The sequence below is a fragment of the Balearica regulorum genome, chromosome Z, assembly GCF_011004875.1.
Source record: "Balearica regulorum gibbericeps isolate bBalReg1 chromosome Z, bBalReg1.pri, whole genome shotgun sequence".
Lineage (NCBI taxonomy): Eukaryota > Metazoa > Chordata > Aves > Gruiformes > Gruidae > Balearica > Balearica regulorum.
In genome coordinates this window covers 57,039,085-57,063,270 of record NC_046220.1, presented here as the reverse complement: position 1 = coordinate 57,063,270, position 24,186 = coordinate 57,039,085, and positions in this window count along the sequence as shown.

The following is a 24,186-nucleotide window of genomic DNA, read 5'->3' as shown; positions in this document are numbered from 1 at the left end:
ATTAAATATATGCTTAGAAAATACACAGCCATCTATATGATTAAGAACTAAGTAAGGACCGTAGAATGAAAACTGATATGGTCTTAACAGGTGGAGATTTAACATTTAAGGAAGAAATCCTCGAGGTATGAGCTATGCAATAATATTCTTTCCCAGGAGGCTGGTGAAAAGTGCATTGAAAGCACAGGCATTCTGTTGACTGGAGTTTCTTCTGCCTCATTATCACCCTCTTATTTCAGGTTAGCTGAACTATAGTTTATCTGAGCCAATCTTTGTCAGAGACTGAGACATTCAAGAGAAAACATCTTAACCAGGTCAGAGACTTAACAGCAAAAACCTGCTGCTTCTGTTGCTCTATTTTCTTCATTTGCTCTGCTTTCAGGCATCACGTCACAACCTTAGATCCAGTCGTTACTTGCTCTAGCTTGCTGCGAAGCCAGGCCATTGGTGCATGCCACAGTAAAATAAAGCTCAGATACATAGGAAATACAGATTTATTTATGTTAGTGGTTTATATTTTGTATGTTAGACAGGATTAGTCTTTTAACATGGGAATTCACACCTTATGGGGAATAGTACAAGTCCTTGTAAACAAGTTTTGATAAGGGAGAGTCACGCTGTTTAGGTATGATCAAGATGATTATTAACATTTCTGAACACAGAAGTTCAAAGTTCTTTCTGAAATTAAGTCCTAATATCTCCTGCTTTCTGTCTCAGGCCTTCTTACCTCTCTCCCTTCAAACAGCTCTCTTCAAAGCCGTTGCTGATCTGGATATGAGTCTCTCTTGGCATTGCATTTGCAGGGTGCATCCTTCTGGGTTTAATGCACTAAGAAAATTATTTTTGCAAGCCTGAAGCAAAAAACAGCAGAGCACTGATTCAATTCTCTGCTCAGCTTCTCAGCAGTGCTACGGTCTGTGTCACTTTTTTTCTTTTTTTTCAATATGACTTTATCAGAACATTCCTGAAGGTTTAAGAAAGCAGTTACACTTTCAGCCAACAAAAGTCAGTTTTGTTCCAGGCATTGGCACTTTCAAAACATCATACAACAGCCTAGGTAGAAAAAAGAAGGTTTCAAAACTGAGCATGCATTCTGTGGCATGAATATTAACATCCATTTCATGACTGGACCTTAATATGCAGCAATATGTCCTTGAGATGTTTTAGGAGCATAAGATAAGGACTTCATTGCCCACATTACTCTTCAAGAGCAGAAACATTACAGGTTTTAGATTTGATGTATAATGCTAGGTTTTCTTCTGTAAGAAGATGACAGCAGAGCTAGAAGCCGTATGCAAGAGTCAGCCCACTGTTCCTGTTGCTACAGTAAAGTGTGTAGCAAGCAGCCTAACACAAAAGCGGAGGGAGTGACTAGTAGGTCCTGCTTTCTGTGTGGAAGGAAGAGACACAGCAGTTTATCAAAATTCACAACCAGACAGTGCCAAAACTAACCCTGCACTCAAGTGGTCCTAGTCCAGTATGTGGCCACAAACCTTTTTCTTCCCATGAAAGGAAGACCCACTAGGAAAATTACTTCCTTTGAATCAGGGTGTGTACTAGCGAAGTCTTCATAGAAACATGATCTGTGCATTTACAGGCTGTGTGCTTCAAAGGCAATCCAAATAAAACCAGAAAATTAGAAAGGCAATTTGCCCACCTGAATTGAAACACCTATTTTATTCAGTGCTTTCATTTAAACACTTACAGCCTTCTTGTTTGTAACCACATCACAGCTATTATTTGGACAGCAGTGAACTGGACATTGCTCATCTGCCCACTGCTCTTGTAGTGAAGGTCATTCTGCAGCTCAGAGTACTGCGCAAAGAAGGGCTAACAGTATGCTCATCCTCCTCCTTACCTCTCTGTAGGAAAGTTTATCACAGTTGGAGACATAAACCAGCCATCTAAGACACCAGTTGTTTGCAGTAGGGCAGACAAAAGGAAAGCAGTCTTCCTCATTCAGTGTTACAAAAAAAAAAAAAAAGTGGCTATCAAAGCTTATTAGTGCTAACTCAATCAGATTCCCAATTGCAAATCACTGCCTGAGAATGGCACATTTCAAAATTGGTGATTAAATCAAAGCCAGAGTCTTGCCACATCCCATGCTTTGTTAATTCAAGACTTTGCTGTATGCCTGCTCTTCAGCCTAGCACCCTGAGAGTCATGTCTGCTCTTGATATAAAAGGTACAGCATGGTAAACATTGACACCAGCAATCATCTGTATGTTTAATGTTGCATGAGCTATAAGCAGCACAGATGAGTTCAGCCCGTGGAGGACTGAGTCTTGATATAGTTATTTTCGTGGCAGTAGAATGGTGGGTTAAGTGTTTAAGGAGAAAGAGATAAGCCACTGAATTTTTCATGGTCCCCATCAGAGGTACCCTAAGACTATGGGTTGCTGACATGTATAATGGGTAGGAATGTGTATAACACAAGATTAAATTAATTGTTATGAACTCAGATGTTTGTGTAACTAAGGTCTACTCTGCTGGCAGATAACAGGTACACCTGCCACGATTTTCAGCATGTTCAGAAAACTACGTAGTTCTGGACCATCATAGTTCCATGTAGAGACACATTTACAAAATGGGTGATTAACAAAGGTGTGCAGCCTGTAACATTTAAATCGTGGTTAAAGCAAGTAGCTTTCCCAGATCAAGCACATTACAAGTCTCATCATTTATTTCTACTTCTTATCTCAGAGGAGATTTCTTGAAATTGATTGGTTACTTTAAAAGAACAGTGTGTAGGTATCATGTAAATGTAAATATCCTATCCTGTTCCTGCTGAGCAGCTAGATATGGATATACCAGGTATCACTAGACATTTCTCTTCATTGCAGAGGAGCACAACTCATTTGAGGGGCAACTATAGTTCCAACTATAGTTTGCAGAGTTTTTTGGACATGTCACCTTCCAGTTTTTCCTTCCCATTACCTTTCTTCTTCCAGGCCTGTACACTATTGTATGTATTGTTATACAACCGACAAAATATATGTCAAGAGGAATGCAGGACCTTATAAGATCTCCATCACTGCAGCAGCACTGGGGCAGGGGGGGAGGTTTTGAGCTTGCCGCCTTTCACTACATCTATGTTGAGTCCAATCCAAAAATAAGAAAGTCCTTATAATCTGTGCAGACTTTTGCTTGTATTTGCTTTTTTTGCTGTCAGACTGATGACCGTGAACTTGACCCGTGCCATAGGAGGCTGGCCAGAGGACAGCTCTGTAAGAGCAGTACTTGGTTTTCCCTTGAGCAGAGGCTTTTAGAGTTCAGAATCCAAGATGCTATTTTAAAAGCAAGAGAAGCGCTGCAGGACAAACGAGGCATTTGTATGCGGCATAGTATCTTCCTTTTATCTTAAAAAAAAGCCCAAAACCAAACAAACTCTTGTGTGCTTTGCAGCAAAGCATCCAAGCTTCTCTCTTACTGTGGACATGTACAGTCCTGCAGACAGATCTGAAAAACTGGCTAAACTGATTTTATATGACAAGCTATAATGAGAATAGAGGGGAAGACCTACAGCAACCAATTCCAGTGAATTTTAGTGTGGTTTCTGAGCAAGGGGAATACATTAACAATAATGGCTGGTTCTGAAAGACAGTGATACATCTACAAATAAAGCCTGTTTGGACTACAGGACTTTATTTTAGGCACCAGCATAAAGTACTAAAGACTATCTTCTACAAAAAAACAAGAATTACCTCACCTAAACCAACCTATAAAGCAATGTCTGTGCAATCACACCCTAGAAACTACTCCTGAGTACAGCACTGTCCTGATGGTTATAAACACAGGCAAGAGAGGGCATCTGCTTTTCTCCTGGCAGCAGTTTTTCCAGGCCAGGACCATACAGGCATCACAGTCTTTCATAACAACATTAGACAAATTACACCTGGACAGAAGTGCACACTGTGGACTGGAGACTAAGGACACATATCCTTTTGATACTAGTTTTTATGTGTACACAGAGGCTTTCAAAGGGCCGGATCAAGCAGAAAAGCCTTGTGCACTGTGCAACATTTCAACTGAGCCAGTGGCAATACCTGTTTTCAGAAGTACGAATCATCACCAGGAGATTAAATAACCAAAGGGAACAGGGACAGGATCTAATGATAAATCCCTTATTCTAAGTCAAAGACCTAGACCATGGTCTGCCCTTACCTACTGACCTCTGAACTAGCAAGGGCAGTCCATGTTTGGCTTTATAGCTGGGATGTCTGGATTTGGATCAGGCAACCATGCAGGACAGACCTTACAGCAGCCCAGGCAGTATTTCCTGCAGTTGCAGGATTTGGAGTGATTTGCAGTGATTTGGAGACCTCCGTCCCACTGCCAAAACCAAAACATATAAATTGGTGAGGGGACCAAAATCAGCCACAGGCTTTCAAAACTGGAACTGAAGCTACATCCTTTCACACTCACAACAGTATCCTGTCTGAACGTGGGAAAAGCATGTGGGTACCTGCTGTTCCACAGACTTTCTGTTTTCCTGCATAAATGACATGGGTCAGTGAACCTACAGGTCAGCTCAGCATGTTCATACAACTCCTTGCCCACCCAAGGGTCTTTGTCAGAGCTGAAATAACAAGGCTGAACATAAAAAGATGCAATATAAATGCAAAATATGTGTGTGGGGAGCGGGTGGTAAAGATGGGAACAAAAGACATTTATCTAGAAATCCTTTTACAGACTAGATGCTGTTTCTTGGAATTACCTTTTTTCTACTACAGTTTACCTACCACAGCAGACTCCCAAGAACACCCCTGGAGTAATATCTGTAGACATAACAGTCTATACATTGTTATTATTATTAACCTGGCAAAGGTTATTACAGCAAAGATTGTTCCTGGCCCAACTGCAGAGAAACGTTATTTTTTCCCCTGCAAAGAGTGCAATGTTTGGTTTGTCTGTAGGACAAGGCAGCAAGAGCACTTCTACCCCCTAGAAGCCCAGTTCTGGCTTTGGAGAGCTGACCAGTTCTTACAACATAGTATTTCCCCACACAAATTTAAAAGAAGCTATCCTGAACAAACAGCTGCCTTGGAACTAGGGAGCAAAATATCCTCAGGAGATGTTGTTTGTCTTTAAAGTACTATCCAGGAAGATGAAGAGAGGAATTACTTCCAGCCCTTTTGGTAATGAAACATTTCAAATTAATAGTCATTTGCTTTGGAATAAACCTGCCAGACTAGACAAGGTGCTTTTGTAGCGAAGATCTCCCCCCAGTTTTGCCTCCAAGAGTTCCAGGGATGACAGGATTTCAAATGCTTCACACTCAGAAAGAGCACATGGCTTTCTATAGTCGCTGGAAAACATAGGGAGTCAAGCCTTGCAGACATTTAACAGGTCCATGGCCAGGAAGACTGGTTTGCACTGCTGACCTCTGGCTAAGGCAGACTATTTGCAAGGTTACGTGCAGGCTCACACACTCAACCGGCAAAATCAAGGTCTTGCATGCAGGAAATTGTGTTGCAATACTGCAGCAGCCAAGTAGCAAATCTCAATGTGAGATCTTAAAGGGGGGGCAAAGGTGAGGGTTTTTTTAAAAAGGACTGAAGCAAAAGTGATTTTACTCTCTTATATCTGTTCGCTTATGATCAGCAAGACAATCGTAGCATAGTGGCCTGACCAGCAGCAAGCACTGAAGTGCTTGTATCCCAGTGTCTGCCAAGAACTCCTTAAAATAACATGGAGCATGAGGGATGCCCGCTGTTGAGTCCTCCTCCTGTGCCCTGGATTTCTCTTGAGTTTGGAAACCATGTGCTTTGGTCTGCTCTTCTGTACCCATTGCAAGCTGATAATCCATCTCTCCAACCTGTTCCACCTCTGTGGATCATTAGGATTTGCTCACCATGCTTCATATTTATCTGGTTGTCTTATGATTGCTACTCTGTTTTCTGTCTTTTGGCGTGATCTTTAAATGGTTTGAGTCTTTATTCTAGCATAGAAGTAGAGTCTTCCTTCCTTTAGGCTGTTCTTCCAACCCTGTGTGCCCTGAGAAGCTGCACATACTGGTGCTGGGGTCCCAATGACATGCTAATCTAGGTGCAATCAACCAACATATGCCATCAGTATAGCCTTCTGCTTCTCGTTCCTGCTGCTGCTCCCAGAACCGCACATGCCCATGTCAGTCTTAACACTTCTATCACAATAGACAAATTTGTCTCGCTAGTGCTACCAACCTTAAAGTGGTCTTCTGGGTGTGTGGGAGGGGAGAAAAAGATTTTTTACTGGCTTAAGGATTTTGAGAGGCTGTTTTTGGCACTCTCCAAAATTTTTAAGCTTGATTGAAATCTGTGCCTTAATTCCCTGCTGTATAAATGAAGATGATGATCAGTTTATCTCTATCTATTCACTGTAAATGCTTGGGAACACAGATTATCTTGGCGGTGTGTGATAGGGTGCTGGGCACAAGGTGTCACTGATTTTAGCAGGTATGTCTCAGTGTTGCAGACATACTGAGCTCTTGCAGGTAGGCAGGGACACGTTTGGGGTGGGGATACACAAACCGCACAGATCCAACAATTCTGTTTCAAGGGACTATTTCTACCATATATGTTTAGGTATGTAAATATCAGCAAACCATGATTATGGTTCCTGTACAAATACAGCTTGCTATCCTAGTGTTTTTTGTTAAGTACACAAGCAACAATTACCAGCTTATGCGATAGCTTGCTTTTTTGTGCCATTTCTCATTGTACACGCAAGCTAGGATATTTGAACTGGAGTGGGTTTTTTTTTCCCCTCCCCTTTTAACTGAATGTAGTGTCTGAAAGGAGTGTTTGAAACAAGGAAAGAGACAGGTGTTCTATATTCTCCTCACTGCACATTTCATTCCCGACCTAAATAAGCAGCCTTCAAAGCGTCAATGCAGTGTTTGTGTTGTCCACTCTCAAGCCTTGAAGTCTGTCTATGGGTTAATCTCCACGGTGTTCATTTTACTCAGAAGCCATTTAGTCACAAGGAATAGGCTAACAGCACTTGATTATTTCTCTCTGGCTACTGAAAAGTCATCATCAGGAATGACTTTCTACCCCTGCCAATAGAGACTGGAGAAGAACCATTGGATGTTGAGGTTGTGCTAGGTCCCATTAAAGACAAGTTAGAGGCACTAGCACTCTGCTCACCAGAGATGGATGACCATCTGCACCTGGCTGGTTTTCACCCACAGTTCAAGTGTAGAGGGGAGGGAGGAAGCAGAGAAAGGGGCAGCAAACAAAAGCAGCAAAGTACTGAAAAAGCTGGTGGTTTTTGTAGACTGCCTAAGATATTAAGGCTTCCAATACTTCTCTGTATTTCTTAATTTTAACTGCATTTGAGCATTTTTATACAACTGAAGTATTTCAGAATTATTGCCCATTCCCTCTACAATGCTCAGCTCTAATTTTAAAGTCTAGATATATGAAGTGACATCATTTTAACTACATATAGAGATGGATGTGGATACAGTAGGTGTGAACCATTCCAACACATTAGTGCGAGGGTCTGCAAAAGCCATTCTGAGTGCCTCACCTCCAACATTGACTCAGACGGTTACTGCAGGATAAGTAATGTGCTGAGTCAAAGCACCCAGAGAAGCTCTCAATACACAAAGTCTGTCTCATAAAATTGTATTGGTTTATGCTGTCAAAACATCACCACAGAAAAATTAAGAAATGTCAGAATCATAGTGCTTAAGGAGCAGAGGATAACTAGGCCCTTGAATGGGGAATTGATACTTGCTCAGCCGTCATGCTGTTGAATGTCTCTACCTTAATTTGAATTATATTTATAGCTCCATATTAGTATTTACTACAATGCACCAACACAAGAACACTGCTTTTATACAGCCAGAAGTAAATGCTGAGAATCTTACTCTTTTGTTTGTTTGTTTTTGTTTTTGTTCTACTTAGAATTGTTCACAAAAGCTCAGAATTCGAATAGCATTTGCATGCAGGAGACTCTCTGTAGCTGTATTTATGTTCTACAGCTTAGCACTCTCTTACTAAATCTTCCAGGAAGAAGATAGTTCTTGTTCTTATTCTAGCTTGTATCTGAATAAGAAAGTAGATACAAAAAACAAATGCTAGGAAACAGTGATGAATATTGCACAAAAGCATTGACACAGATTGCTCATCCTCTTTTCAATATCTGGAATTATATACAACTTGAGGCTATGACGATTAACTATTGGAAGATCTGAAAGGGAGCTATCCGAGTGCCCTTATGTACACAAAGTGTATTCAAAGTGTTGGTATAAGGTATGGAGATTCTGTCTAACTTATTTATAGTTATTCTAAATTACAGAATTTTCTTCACAGACTTGAAAAGGTGCATGCATTCTTCTCAACATGAGAATTAAATTTGTTTGCAAAATTATCATGCAAAGGTAGTTTCACACACAAAGCTGACTTCGCATATAAGCTCATGTACAGAGATATCCAAAATCCTCTCTGTTTATCTAATTGTAATCATAATGTTGATGTGTTGATGATATTTGCATAAAAGAATGTGCAAAAATCACAGTTTATGAAGAAAACTCAGTCATTCTGTTCTATATTCAGAGCAGTTTCCATACTGTTATTGCCATAGAAATTTGTTTCATTTTGTCTATATTTCATTAAATCCACATCATCTTGGGGAAAATTCAGCTGGTCCAGTTAAGATTTCCTCATTTTAACTTGCAAGAACTATTCCTTTTTTTCAACTTAAACTGTTGTGTAGAGCCATCATTGGTCTCTTTATTTAAGATTTATAAAAGCAATATTTAATACAATTGTTTTTTATGAAAAACAACTTTGTGTTTTCTCAGGGATAGTAGGATCAATTATCCATGAATACTAAGGTGCTCTTACACTGCTTGGAACAATTCAAGAATCTTGCAAAGACATTGGGAATTAGGTCCAGGTATATTTTGGTTTTTCCAGCCATACCAGTATGGAATAATGGGTTGCCAGTTTAGTATATTTGGGTGTTTCTTTCTGTGATGAAGTGATCCAGCAGTGCAGCTGAAACAGAGCAGGTTCTTCTATGCATTTGCTACATATTGACAAGCTTATTGGGGAAAAAAAAAAAAAAAGTTCATTTTGAGTTGTATTTTTCATCATTGCCTACTCTGTGAACATCTTTGGATACCCATTAACACAGAGAACCGGATTCAGCCCATTTTGCAGCAATCATCTACAGAATCTGACAAGGTGCTTGCAGTGGGAGTTGCCAGTGATGCATTTTTCAGTACTTGTTCCATTTGATCAAATTAATCTCAACCTTTCTTTACAGGAATCAATGGGGTATTTGACTTAATTGATCTTTCTTGATAAATATGCACACAAGGAGTACAGTGCGCTTTTGCTAGCTCCAGTTCAACCTTCTAAATTGTGTCAGAAATGCATCCATCTCCTGTAACACCATTTTTACAGATCAGAGCACAGAGAAATTGAATGATAAACACCTGAATCGATGTTGCCCTTCTCTGCCAAGCTGCTCACAGGCAACATGACTTTAATAGCAAAAGATCTCCCAGCATGGTTTCAAATGACAAAAATCACATCCTATGCTGTTCAGTGCTAGGCTATCTCAACATCCACTACTTACACATTCAAGTTCAGCAGTTTCACTGTGTTTTGATGAGGCACTGTACTTACACCTGCCCTCAGGTGTAAACAGGAAAGCAACATCACACAGCATAAACAACACACATGAATTGTTCCTATTCCTTCTTTAGCTCAAGTTTTCACCCTGGGCCATTTTCAAGGTCTTGTTTTTCTCTCTGTAATGCTTTTGTTACTGTTAATGTGGCCAGCTTTTATTAAAGGAGGATTATAGAAAGGGATAAGTTTTAATACATTTTATACTTAAGAGTTTGCTTATCAGATCCAATTTTCTGTTTCATGGGAAATCTCTGGAATGCCTTAGAGCATCTTTGAGTAAAGGGCACCAGACATAAAAATCTAATGCCAACTTATTATCCCATATTTTTGGCACTGATTTGTATTATCCACTTTATGGCTATTTGAGAGTAAGTGTAAAAAAGAAACTGAGTCTCCTCATTATACTTTGCTTTCCTGAAGATGATTTAATAAGCCTACTCTTTCTATTAACTTACAGGAACATAAGTGACATTCATTGGCTTGATTCTTAACCTGCATCATTGCAAAATTTGGTGGTTGTATTAATTCTCCGAGGAGTGAAGCGTCCTTGTCTTGCTACAGAAATGATCTAATTAGTAAGCAAAGGCCTGGCCAAAGGGGTAAACTCCACACACGTAATCACTGGCAACTCCAGCTTCCTGGCAAACCTGATCGCTTAGATCAGAAGACAGAACACACCCTTGTGCCAAAACCCAGCTTTACTATTCATGCTTCACTCCAGCACCAGCTATGCCTTAAGTCTAAAATATACCTGTGTGCAAAGACCCAGCACAAGGTTCACAAGCTGCTTACATCTTCAAAGTGACTTCAGAAGAGCCCTGGCCTTGTGGACTCTCTCCCTGTAGAGAGGAGTATAGTAAGTATTGCACAGCGTAGCAAAATGACAGTCTGAAAGCTAATTTGGTGATTTCCCTTCTCTCTTCCTTCTTCCCATTAAATTCATGGTACTTTCCTTTAAAATCCATCTCCCTCTGGCAAACTGTTTTGGGATCACTAAAAATTGTGTTGCCACAACAGGATGCATATTCTATTGAACAATTTTTTCTGAAAATCACATTTATTTATCACAGCAGCAGGACGTGGGGGGAACTAACAGAACACTTCTTGGCAGAACAGTACTTTCACTTAACTCCTCAGTAATAGATTTTGGCTGGTGTTCCTAGACTTGAAGAAATCCCGTTGTTTGACAATGCAAATACGTCAGCACATATATTCCTCTATTCTCCACCATGCCAAAACTTATCCACTCTTCCCAAACCATCTCCTCTCAACATTACAATTCCCTTTTCTCTAAGCTTTCTAGTTTCTCCTAACTCACTCTCTTACTTCCCATTCAATTTTCTACCCCCAAGCTAACCCCTACAGACATTCAGCTGCTCACAATCTCCTTACCTTTTCCCATCTCTCTTACTTACATCTGTTATTCTCCCTACACAAACTCCAGTCTCCTCCGCTAATCTCTCCTTCCATCAGCACATCAGCTTGTTTCACTCCCTTATCTTTCTGCTATCCCATCATGACAACATGTGGTCCCCAGACCAAGGATCCCACCCACTATTTACACCTGTCACCCTCAGGTTTCCTTTGCCCTTCTGTAACATACTTTGAGGATATGCATGTAGCCAAAAAAAAAAAAAAAAAAGGTCATGCACACAATCATAAATGGCCTCATTCCTAGAGGACATATATTATAAAAGACAGAACAAGGTATGGGGAACATTCAGACTGTTTCAGAAACCTTCCTACTGGGATCCAGCAGGCATCTCCAGTTAAACTTGTAGAGAGACTCAAGAGCAGTTTTTGATCAATGTATATATGAGAAATGATGTGCAATAGAGTTGTAGGTGTGCTAGATGCCATTAAAACAAGAAAAGAAACAATCCCACTAAACCTATAGTTTCAAATTTATTTTGGTTGATATTCCATTACTTCAAAAGCTAACCAATCATCCTCAAGACCACTGTCCTAGTCAAACACTAGCCCATAAATGCGCCAGTGTAACCAATTAAACATCAAGATTTATTTGAATTTCAGAAGAATTTGCTGACACTCAGTCACTGGTTAAAATTTTCTCTTCTGTAAGAAGTGCAGTTAACTTCTGCAGGTCTCCCCAGAATGCAGATGTAGATATTTCTGAGATGCTGATGTCTGATTTTTAAAATAAGTAGATGGTCCATTCACTCCTTTGACATGGATTTCAATGCCTTATCAGTTTCTGCAGGGTCAGCCTGCACTGTCAGGTGTGGAAATGTCAGTCTACCGCAACATCTAGTGCCATTAAAACCAACTAACTACTGCCCTGCACATTGCCTCCCTTCTAGGATGGACTTCCACTGGCCATAACAGATTTCATTTAGATTTTGACTCTTACTGTGTCAGAAATTACAAAGTGCTTTACACAGTCACAGGTTTGGAAGTGAGTATTGTCAAATTGAAAAAAGAAATGCAAACCCAAGATGATTACCTATGTAAGCACATTTGTCTCATGAGGATCTAGAGAAACAGATGTAGCAGGAAGCATGTGAGACCCAGCACCTGGTGTAACATTCACATTATAGGCTGGAAAAGAAATGAAAGGACATGCACAGCCGATACTAGTCTTCATCACATCTATCAATTCAGTGAGAGGGAAGGATATAGAGAATGATGAAAGAAAAGACAGAAATTAAAGCAGAAATTACAATGAAGTCTTGTTCGAAAAAATACATGTTAAGCAACACGTGTTGAATAGGAAGTATCTAAAAATCTTTCAGGGTAACTCCCTGAGGCTGACCATGGTGGCTTAAGCATGAGTTTGCTGCCAGAGAGAATGGAAAAAAGACATTGTGCAACTTGGAGACACATTGCCTCTTACCATGGCGTTTCCACAGGGCTAAGAGCAAAATACCAGTTCAAAGCTTCATCTTCCAGCTGCCAGGAGAGAGCGCTAACAGGTTTGATGTAGTATGAGTGAGGGAGAAGATGCCCTCAACATTTCCTGTTGTAACTAACTGTGCCACTCAGTGAGTTATGAAAAAAAATTATGACACTGGGAAAAGACCCTATGACAAATGCATTGATCCCTCATTTGCTGTGCAGGCTGTTAGGCCACCCAGTAAAGATGGGTCCAACAGAGATGGATAGGATTTCAAACACCTATGCATGTTGTGTCCCAGTTGCTGTTTCCATGCAGCTCTAAGCTGAGCATGCACCACTACTCATCCATAACCCATGCAGGGACAGGGAGCACAGGAACCTCACTCCTGGTCCCAGGCTGCAGGACCTCAGATAGGGCCAAAGTCCCTGGGACCCCAGTAAATGAGTTTAGATCTGGTTGCCTCAATGACACAGATGTTCAAAGGGGAATAAAATTTAGAGAGCAACAAAGCGTCTTTAGAGCCTAGCTGACCTCCACTATGGGGATAACAAGAAAAAATTCCATCTTTTGTCTCTAAGTATGAGCCAGGGAAAAAACCTAACAATGAAAAGATATCACAGGGGACAATCCTGCATAACTCTGGCTAATTTAACTGAAAGTGGTGTCCATTTTTAATCCATTGGGTAGAATGTGTTCCAGACCTTTTATATTTGAGCAGGATTCCTCTACTGCAGGAGACGTTTCTTTGGAACTAACTGAAAAAGTAAGATTTTTTTTTCTTTCAGAAGAGCCCACTTACATTCCTGTAAGCCTTCCTAGAGTACTTCAAGAGCCCTCAAGATTACTTGGACTGGAGGAACGAAAGGAACATTCAAGGTTTACAATAGTCCTTTTCCTCAAGAAAACATCAAATGTGGCTGAAGCTTTCAGTGCATTATTAATACAAACCACTTGGCAGCATTTGTTTCTGTGAGATAAATTTGATCTGTGAACACAAAAGAAAGAGAAGGGAGACAGCTGGTCAGACTGGTCACAGAATACCTGCTGAGCCCAATCAAAAGCCAATATTTTTGCACAGGGACCCGTGAAATCAAAGTGTAAAGAGTAGTAAATACTTGAAGAAAATGTATTCAGTTACCAATCTCAAAGAACAATTGTAATGCAAACTACAGCAGCAGTTCAGCAACAATGCAGACTAATTAAAGATATTAAACCATGTAAACAAACCTCTTATCAAATAAAGCAGATCCTGAGGCATTTACTGTGCCACTGGGTTTTCTGCAGGGGTTTTCAATCTGTGAATGCCTAAGTGCTTCCCAGGGAAGCTGGACACCTTGCATAGCAAGATTGATCCTCCTGCCAGCAGGCTCTCTTTACTTAGCTACCTCATGTGGACAATGTGGATGTAATTTCTAGACTTACAGAACTGGGATACACAAAAAAACCTACCCAAACCAACCAACCAAAAAACCCAAACAAACAAACAAAGGGTTGGGAAAACTCTGGTTTGGTGGCTCAAGTCACCAAAACAGAGAATAATCACTTGTGCAAAAAGGGTGCAATTGCAGGCCTGCAATCTGCACACTGCCATAGCTTCATCAATCTGCTGAGGGCTGGACTCCAGAGAATGGGAAATTTGTGACATGACATGTAACAGCATTTAGGCAGAACAGTAAAATGAACCAGATGAGAAGGTCACACAAAGTTCTTGCATTCAAAATGTGTGTTTTCTTGTGAAAAAGGTCCCTGTGCCAGCTCAGGACTGACTTACTCCCGGACTCCTGCAGAATGATTTGATGTGGGGATGGGGACTAAAGATGAAAACTGAGATGCAACCAAGTGTACAATGCAGGCACCCGAATTAAGCAGGTGACACAGGGGTTCTTGTCTGCCTTTTAAAAATGCATCACTACCAAAAAAACAATAATAAAAAAACTCAACCAGACTTCCTTGTGGCAATTAGCATGGGTTTGCGACAAAAGGATTGTAGAAGTACATAAATTCAGAGTATAAATTAAGATCATTAACCCTTCACCCTGCATGAGGACTCCCATTCACTCTTGTACAGTTGTTCTTTGATCACAGTAAATTATCCTTCCACTGAGTCGGAGAAAGCTTCTGCAATCCAATGTTACATTTGAATGGGAGCTTCCACAGAGTTTGGAAGCAGGTGTGCAGCTTTCCTCCTGCCTCATGGAGAGGCCCCATGAAAAGATATAGATTCCTTGGGCTCCACTATCTCATGGCAGAGCACCCTGTCCGTCCCCACGCAGGCTCAGGGAGCAGCACTGCTGGTGCAGTGATAGGGGATTCTGTTTGGCTCACTAGGTCAGGGTGAACTGCATGAGGGCAGCTAGAGTATCTTCAAAGCCTGAGATCTGTGGCACTTCACAGCATGCATTTTCAAAAAACCAGCTCCATGACTTCACAGGGAAGGAAGGAGGGAGGAAATTACCCTAAAACCTCAGTACGCTAGGACTCAGTCTGTATTGTCCTTTCCTTACAGTAGGGGAGGAATCCAGCTCAGTCTACTCTATAATGAACATCTTTTTTTAGTAGCTGGAACTAAATTTACATCACTCAGCTTATATTCTTGGTCATTCAACTGTTCTTCAAGAGTAACCATTTATCTGACAGAGCTGACATCCTCCTTTACTTCCCCCTTGTAGCACCTCAAATTTCTGGGAGAAAGCATCCCTCTGATATACCATCCTACTCACACAGAACTTCTGTAAGCAACATTTACATAATCACCAAATGACCTATTCATCCCTGATAGAGCAAAGTCTTTCTTTAATGAAGTCTGTGGATCCTCTGTCATGTCTACCTTGCTAAGCAGGCCAGACTTATTCTGAAATGTCAAGGGCCACTGTGACTAATTAATTGCTGTGCCTTATCAGTCTTTTAAGAATGACTTCAAAAATCACTGAAGATTCTACTTTGAAACCATACTGTCAACCAAGAAAGAAAAAAATTAGCATGCAAAAGAATTGAAATAAGAAAACTTCTTATTCAGTGCAGAAAGTTTACTCAGCCCAAGAAATGGCATCCAGTAGCATATCATCAGCTTCACATACTTTACAGGGTTTTGTTCCCAAAGAATCTTGCTTTGTTATTTGTGGTTTGCCATCTCCTACTTTGCCAAGCATAAATACACACTTACATAAACACTCTGAACAGAGAACAACCTCGTCAAGAACAACTGGCAGAGCTTCTTCCTCTCTGAAAGGAGGTGTCCTTTCCTACGTCTTTCCAAACCTTTCCGAGTCCCGTATGGTTTTTTTTCCACCTCCTCCTTTCTGGTTTAGGAAGCATGCCATGTGCTTTGATCATCAGTCCAAAAACCCCTTTATAATCTCAGTGTTATTAAGAGCAATCAGACTCTGAATCGGATAAAAATAACCAATCATTTGTACACTTCTTTCTTTTCAAACTAGTGTAATTCACTAACACATTGGCTACATGCAAAAGCTGCATTTATTCAACCATACTAAAGAAAGACAAGCCATTCCTTGGGTTTTAATGGTGAAAATGCCCATTTATGTCTGTCTCTGTCTCAAGAATTGAGCAGATGCAAAGACTGTCATGAATTAGGGTTGTAGCTATGCTTACTAATGTTTATCAAAGATTTTCAACTAGACAGTATCTTGCAAAGAATCAGCTGAAGAAAACAAACTGTCCCTTAACTGATTTCCACAAGACTTCAGCCAGACCGTGTTGTGGGTTGACACATAAGTTTTACTGAACATACTCAGAGCCATTTAAGATGCTTAAAATAAATGCCATAGCCTTTTTCAGATGTTAGAGTATTTGCATTAACTTCTTTATTTCTTAATTATCCACATAACAGCTTCTTTTGTGTCAATTCTGTTGACTGGGAGAAGCATTGCTGTGTTAGATATTAGGATTAAAAATAACTCATCTCATCTACAAAATAAAGCAAGTGGAACTAAAGAAAGAATGTCACAAACATATATTTGTTTGTTTGTCATATGTACCCATCTGTCATTCCAATTGTTTTATGCTGACATTATTTTCCTTTGCATATGCAAACTCTTATGGAGTATGTATCTTCTATACAGAGAGATCACATATATGGAACTTAACTGGAAAGACAGGGTCACAAAGATGATCAGAGGGCTGGAGCACCTCTCCTATGAGGACAGGCTGAGAGAGTTGGGGTTGTTCAGCCTGGAGAAGAGAAGGTGCCAGGGAGACCTTACAGCAGCCTTTCAGTGCCTAAAGGGGCCTACAGGAAAGCTGGAGAGGGCATGGAGGGATAGGACAAGGGGTAATGGCTTTAAGTTTAAGGAGGGTAGATTTAGATTAGATACAAGGAAGACATTCTTTACCATGAGGGTGGGAAGGCACTGGAACAGGTTGCCCAGAGAGGTTGTGGCTGCCCCCCCCCCCCCCCCCCGGAAGTGTTCAAGGCCAGGTTGGATGGGGCTTTGGGCAACCTGATCTGGTGGAGGGTGTCCCTGCCCATGGCAGGGGAGTTGGAACTAGATGGTCTTTAAGTCCCTTCCAACCCAAACTGTTCTATGATTCTATAATTAATCATATGATTCTAAAGTGTACATTTGCACCTGACTATAGTATCAAAGGGGAAGCACTTTGTCTAATTTCTTCCTCTTCTCCTCTCATCACTTTTAAGGTGAGAATTGACCCTTGGGGTTTTTTCCATATTTGAAAAATGCAAAAGCCTGTTTTTACAACCCCAAGAGATTTTCCTGGGAAATCACACTGCACACTTAGGATGTTTCTGCTGCCTGCTATAGGAAGCATCTGTATGCAGAATAAAACAATATGTCCCTTTTCCAAGCATACTGGAACTGCACAAATCAATACACTGTATTAAAATAATCAGATTTGTTTCATATCTTTAGTTTACTGTTTGCAGTAGAAGAAGATGAAGAAATGCTGTGCACTCAGCAAGAAGAATAGACAGTCTTTCTTCAAAATACACTGATTTGTTTGTTAAATGTTTGAGAAAAGATTTGATGAGTTTAATTGAAAAGGCATTCCCCCTACTATACTAGTTTTCTGCATAAGGTTATGAGAATTCATTTGTGCAAACTTTTAGCAGCCCTTTTTTTTTTTACAGAAATAGCTTAAATTTTATGATTAAGCCTGTATGTACCACCATCTTCTTTGGCCAGCTCCTAAGGCTGGCTAATAAAGCTGTTATTGCTCAGGAATGAGGTAAACCACCTCTGGCTCTATGCTCCCACACCCTCTATGGGAAAAGGGGAAGTGGTACATGACAGAGCTGTTGGTTTCATTTCCAGGGCTTTGATTAAGGACAGAAAATCGTGCCTCTTGGAGCAGAGGAAATGGCTGTCCGGTAAATACGTGCTGAAAACCAGCATACTGTGATAGAGGCTGATAGCAATGAACAGAATACACTTTGCAACCGTAGCAGCATAACAGTGGTCTGGATATACAGAAGACTCCCCCTGGACCTCCGCAGGCTGAGCAAGGAGAGCAGCTATTAGGAGACTAAAAGATGAATGGTGAGTAACAACTACTTATGGAAGAAGACACTTTAGAGGAGTTAGGAGAGAGTACACAAACCCTTGACTGCACAGAAAATTATCTTACAGCCTGTAATACTGGATTTACTACTGGTTTTCCACAAGCTGTGTAAGGGTAGGAATAGAGATGCTCATTCCCTGGAGCAGCCACAACAGGAGTGAGTCAGGCATTAATAGCCTTAGTTGTCCTCCTTTCCTCGGGGGAACATCAATTTGCTGCTGGCTGAGACTATCTTCTCAGCTCCGTGCAGATGACCAACAGCTCGCCTGGGAACATAACCCAGATTTTGAGCAGTGTAACTGTCATGTAGGCAGATACTGTCCTTGTGTGCAACCACCAAAAGACGGGTCCCAGAGGGAGCACAGCCAGGATTGCTTCAGGCCTTTCAATTATGGACCCATGGCTATTGCCAGCAAACGCTAAAACTCTGTTCACCACCAGTGCTGTCCCTCAGGGCATCAGCATGCCTCTGAGGCAGATCTCAAGAGGAGCCAGTATGGCTGAGTTAGTGCTGATTAGGGAGTAGAAATCCTTTGAAGAACTAGCTGAACAACTGGCCTTATCCTCCATACAGCATCTCTCAAAATGCATCAAGTTAAGCCCTCGGGCTATTTGTGCTAAGTCTGGAAGAAGGCCTTTTATCACCTCCAGCTGAGCAGGAGTCATCCCTTCTCCCCAGATAAGCAATGGTCACAATGACCCAGGCATGATCACTTCTGAGCTGGATTACTCTAATTCACTCTATCAAAGACTGTATGCAGGCTGTGCCAAACTTCTCCATTTCTTTGGCTGTGATGAGTAAATGAAGGCCCTGCCTAGTCGTATCCACTGAACCCCAGTCATTTTCAGAAGATAGCTTACAGCTTTGCTCCTTGTACTCCACACAGCTAACGTGTGGACCAATTATAAACAGCCAATGTGCCTAAGAAACCAGTTTTCAGCCTACTGCCTGCCTGGAGACTTCCCTGGGGCAATGCAGCTCTCTGCAGGTGCTGTGACAGCCAAAACCAAGAGATGCTGAAATGAGAGGACCCGGGTCTAGCGCAAGGTGCTACAAAAATAGAATTAAATGCAGAGTCTCACAGTTTTTAAGAAATTTCTAGAAATTCAGGAAAAATTTCTGTGCCCTTGTGGTGCTGGGGATATTTCGTACAAATTAACAGCACCTTATCATCAGAGATTTCATTGCTTTTTCCAAAGTTTGTGTGGATTTGCCCACACAATGGCAGATGCCTCTGAACTTGGAAAGGGCATTATTCTGTGCTAGTGACACAAGAAGGGGGTTTTTGTTGTTTTGTTGTTGATGGTGGTTTTTTAAAGAAAGAAAACCTTGCTTTTTGAAACTCTGGGGCAGATTTTCACAGGTAGCAATGTAGCAATCTGAAGTCTGTAGCTAGAGAATTGAACACAAAGTCCCTAAAAATGCAAGGAGCCAGTAAGGTTTGTCAATCGTTCTTGACAGCATTCTCAGCTGCTTTTTGGGTATCCATTGGAGATACCTAGCAGGAAAAGCTGTATAGAGCAGGCACCGAGCCACGCTCTCACTGATTAGAAATGCCAGTGCATGAGGCAATGCAAACACTATGACTTGATCAGCCCTAATTTGAACCATATATTTTGGGAATACCCATATGTCCATTTGTTCTGGAGAGGTACTTAATTAATGAATTAATTCTTCTTATCAGTTAGAATTAAATTATGAGCTATCTATGTAATGTAAACCTTATAAAACAGAAACTGAGTAACTACATTTTGGTTCACACTAGCACTAATCATTGTCTGTGACTGTTTTAACAGGCTGGCCATCACAAAATAGAATGTATATCACAGTAAAAAAGCCCCAAATAAAGATCTGAAGATACAGAGTGTCTTTTCAAAGTATTTGAATAAACTCATTTGCTGTGTGATTCTCCAGTAGACTAATCTGTTGCTCTGTAGCTCAGCTGTAGGTATACTTAAGCAGAAAAGCCCCAGATGCAGCTGTGGTTTCCTTGGCGTACCCAAGAGGACAGCGGAGAAGCAGGATAAATTTCCTCCTCTGTTTTACTTGTTCTCCATCCAGACCGCTGGTGAGGTTGTCCTTAGCTCTTGGCAGAGGTGAGAGAAGATCTAATGCTTTTTGAGTTTCAGTAGCATCATCTGCCATCTCTGTACCATCCAGGTACACTCTTGTTCAACGGTCTCCTGTCCTGATAGTGCTATTTCTTTCAAAATAGGTGGATCACAGAAGAAAGCACAAAAAAAGAAGCGAGGTTCGAGAAATTGACCCAAAAGGATTTGTTTGATGAAGAGTGGGATAAAAGACACCTAAGAAACAAAGCTCTGCACGTCTCACGGCCTCTGGCTAGTGGCCTGTTTAAGCACTATCGCAGTATTGCTCTTTTTATATCACACATTTTAAATCATTTTTCCAGAAGTTAATAATTTATAGCTCCTAATGCTGAAGGCTTGCAGTACATCATCTGAGAAGATTAAAATTTTATAGCCAAATTAGGATGATAAAGGTATTTTCATAACCAGTTCCTGGTCATTTCCCTACAACCATGGCTAATACTAGAACTGAGGAATCTGTGGTGGGTTTAATTAATTTAGTACAGTGTAATAGAGACACTCTGTAAACTACACTTCAAAAATTTGGTGAAGGTTGTAATAAAGCCTAAGTTTCTGGTTTACACTGGTTTTAGACTCTGTTGTTAGCCCTCTGGTGTTGTTTGAGGGCTGTTTGGATTGAGGGTCCTCACAGCTTGTTAGCAGCTGTTCAGTAGGAAAACAATGATTGCTCTGATGATTGTGGACTCTCCTCTGGCCTTAGGTCAAGGAAGTCCAGGATCTGGTCTGAGAAGCTAGCAGTGAAGACTGGTGCTGCATAATGACACTGTTATTTTATAGGTTACCACACTCAGAAACACACAGGCCATGTCTTATATCACCTAATGCATAAGTCACATTTCCTGCAGTTCTAAAAGTGATGTGTGCCATTAGCATAGGCACCTCACAGGCTTACATTTGGCTACTGCTTGTCAGAGAGTGTCCAGTGCCAGTACAGCTACCTTTCCTGTAAAACACAGAGGTAGCCTTTGGTTTTTGTTCTGCTACCATTGGTGTCCCTAATAAGTGGTCCTTAAATAAAGAACATTTGACATATCGATTTTAGATAAACAAAGTCTGCAGCACATTGCACATAACACCTGTCTCAAACTCCTCAAGAAAATAGCCGTGAATAGCACATCTACATGATGGAGTTTTGTTTACAAATGATGATGATGATGGCGTGATAGCAAAAACCACATGGTTAGGTAACACTAGGGGGTCTACCAACCAAGCTGGCCCTGCCCAATCAAAATTTCCATGTACTGTAGATAGAGATAAAGTCCCTGTAGTGCACATGAATATGAGTTATCCCTGCCTCAGGCAAAGGCAAACCCATCCATGGGATCACTTTTGCTCAAGGACCTTGGTGGGTCATGCGAACAGATGAGGAAGTCCGATGTGTAGCTCAAGGGGATTTGATTTTGGGTGAGAATTGCCAATAAATTAAATTGTATGATGTTAATTGCTAAATAACTCTGCCATTGTATGTCATCACTACTACAATTGCTATATGCCATATCAATGGTATTACGGTAAGAATCACCAAAATTAATGAAGAATGAGCTTTAATGAAACCGAGGAAAGTGCCACTATGATGGAACTAGAACTGCCTTCAGCAGCTGGTGCCCAGCAACTTCCTCAAAATCAACACCTTCAACCCACAGACAGCGAGTGTGGGCTGTGCCAGATATACAGCCGAGAGCTCCGGATGCAGCATGCGACAGTCCCACGGCACACACCATCACTCCTGCCCTGAGAGACTGTTATGACAGATGGGGCCCAAAGTCATGGACTAAATGAACTCAATGGACATTTTAGAGGGATGGCCTATAGATTAAGGGAATTATATCTGTATGTGTGTGTATATATATATGTACATATCAAAGACAGGAAGAGTGGTGGTGATTAATTGGAAAGTGCAGGATCTGGGCATGATGCAGATGGTACAGAATAAAGGGTGGATAATGTCCTGGTTTTTGGTTGGGATAGAGTTAATTTTCACAAGAAGCTGGGAAGGGGACACAGCCAGGACAGGTGACCCAAACTAGCCAAAGGGACATATGTCACGCTCAGTATATAAAAGTGGGGGGATGCTGGGGAGGAGTGGTCACTGCTCAGGGCTGGGCTGGGCATTGGGTTTTGAGGCAGTGAGCAAATTTCATTGTGTATCACCTCTTTGTATATTCTGTTATAAGTATTCTTGTTATTTCCTTCTCCCCTTGCTGTCCTAGTAAACTGTCCTTATCCCAACCCATGAGTTTTGCCCTTTTCTTCTGATTCTTGTCCCCACCCTACTGGGGCAGGGAGAGGAGTGAGCGAGTGGCCACGTGGTGCTCAGCTGCCGGCTAAACTGGGGCTAAACCACAATGTCGTGGCAGTAATAGTAACAACAACAACAACAACAGTTGCTGTGAGATAGGCAAGGTTTCAGCCAAGAGAAAGAAACCTTCTGAAAGTTCTGCCCTGGAAAGAAAGGTTGTGAAGTCAACTCATCTCCTTTTTTTAGCTGAGACTGGCAATATTAGACACAGTATTAGACATTTATTGTAATGATGAATGTCTTGAGACTATGGGTTAAATAACATTTTAAAAATCTTGGCTTCTGCTTCCCTTTGAGATATTAGAGGCTATTAAAGTACATTACAATCATTTGCCAAATGTTATAATCTGTCACTAACAGGTTCCTGGAATTGCATAAGACAATACAATCTCCACAGCAGTGGATGGATGAAGACTATGCTCACCAGTGTCCTCTGTTTTGGACAAGAGCTCTCCCACAGAAAACCTGCAGAGAACACCTTCAAGAAGTAGGCATACAGTTGGCTAATTAGTCCAGTCTGGTGGTCCCTAGATGTCCTGTTCTTTATGGGTTGCCTGTAAGGGAAACTAGTATTTGAACCAGCTGAGATCAGAATCCCCGGGATCCTAAGGAAAAAGAAGAATGGAGGCAACCTGTAATTTGGACTGCTTCACTGCAAACAAAATTATTTTATGACATCTAATACTGTATTTGGTAATTTTAGCCAGAAGTTATGGTTTTAATCCAAGGCATGTTCTCACACAAAAGATTGGGACTGTAGTTGTAAAGTTTGTCAAAACACTTGCAGGGAAGGGAATTCAGACCCTGCAATCACTCAGACTACAGTCTCAGGGACCCACATGAAAGGTGCCTCACCCAAGTGTGTTCCCAGCCGGTGAAAGACTCCTCCAGGTAAGGAGCACAGCAGTTAGTTAGAAGTCTACCCCCTCGTCTTTGCTTCCAGGATCTCCAGTTCACTCACCCCAAAAAGAAAGGTCCTTGTGCCATTGCTTGATTGAGTCCTTGTGCCTAAAGACCCATCTTTTCCTGCTCCGTTGTTCCCTGAAGCTGGTCCTTAGTTCCTGGGCTGGCTCCAGCCTTCCTTGCTGAGTTGAGATTTAGACTCCAACACAGCCTTCAAATCCACTGTGGGAGAGGGGTACTTCTGGCCATATTTGGGGACAGGAACGCACCCTCGCAGAAAGGCGTGATAGATCGTCTTGAAACAGTACCTTGAGATAAAGAATGCCGGATCACTAACCATCTGGGATGAATAGCTCTGCAGCAGCACGCTTAAAAACCTGCCGTGTGTACACAAGCTAGCGTTTTGCACACAGTGAACCATTTGGTGTGCAACAGTGGGAGCAGTCTTTGATATCACAGTCCATTGATATTTGATCCAGAACATACCCTGCTTGGCAAGTCCTGGGCATTTCTTTCTGTAAAAAAAAAAAAATATTCTTGCAGGCACTTCACAATCCATTGAAAAGAGGACAGTGGGCATGTCTCTGAGCTTATGTAAAACCAGAACAAACTAGCTTATTTTGAGAGACAACGTGTTTTCTGGCTTTTAACCCTCTCTATATAAGAAAGAGGAGAATAATAAAAATAAAAATTTCTCCAATATTAACTAAATATACCAAGGCATGTAGAAACAATTTCCAGAAGCTTATTACTACAATTAATTACAGTGAAGGATGTAACCTCTCTTCTTTCTTTTTACTACCACCATGCAGTCTAGTTATCCATCTGCAAAACCCAATGTGTCA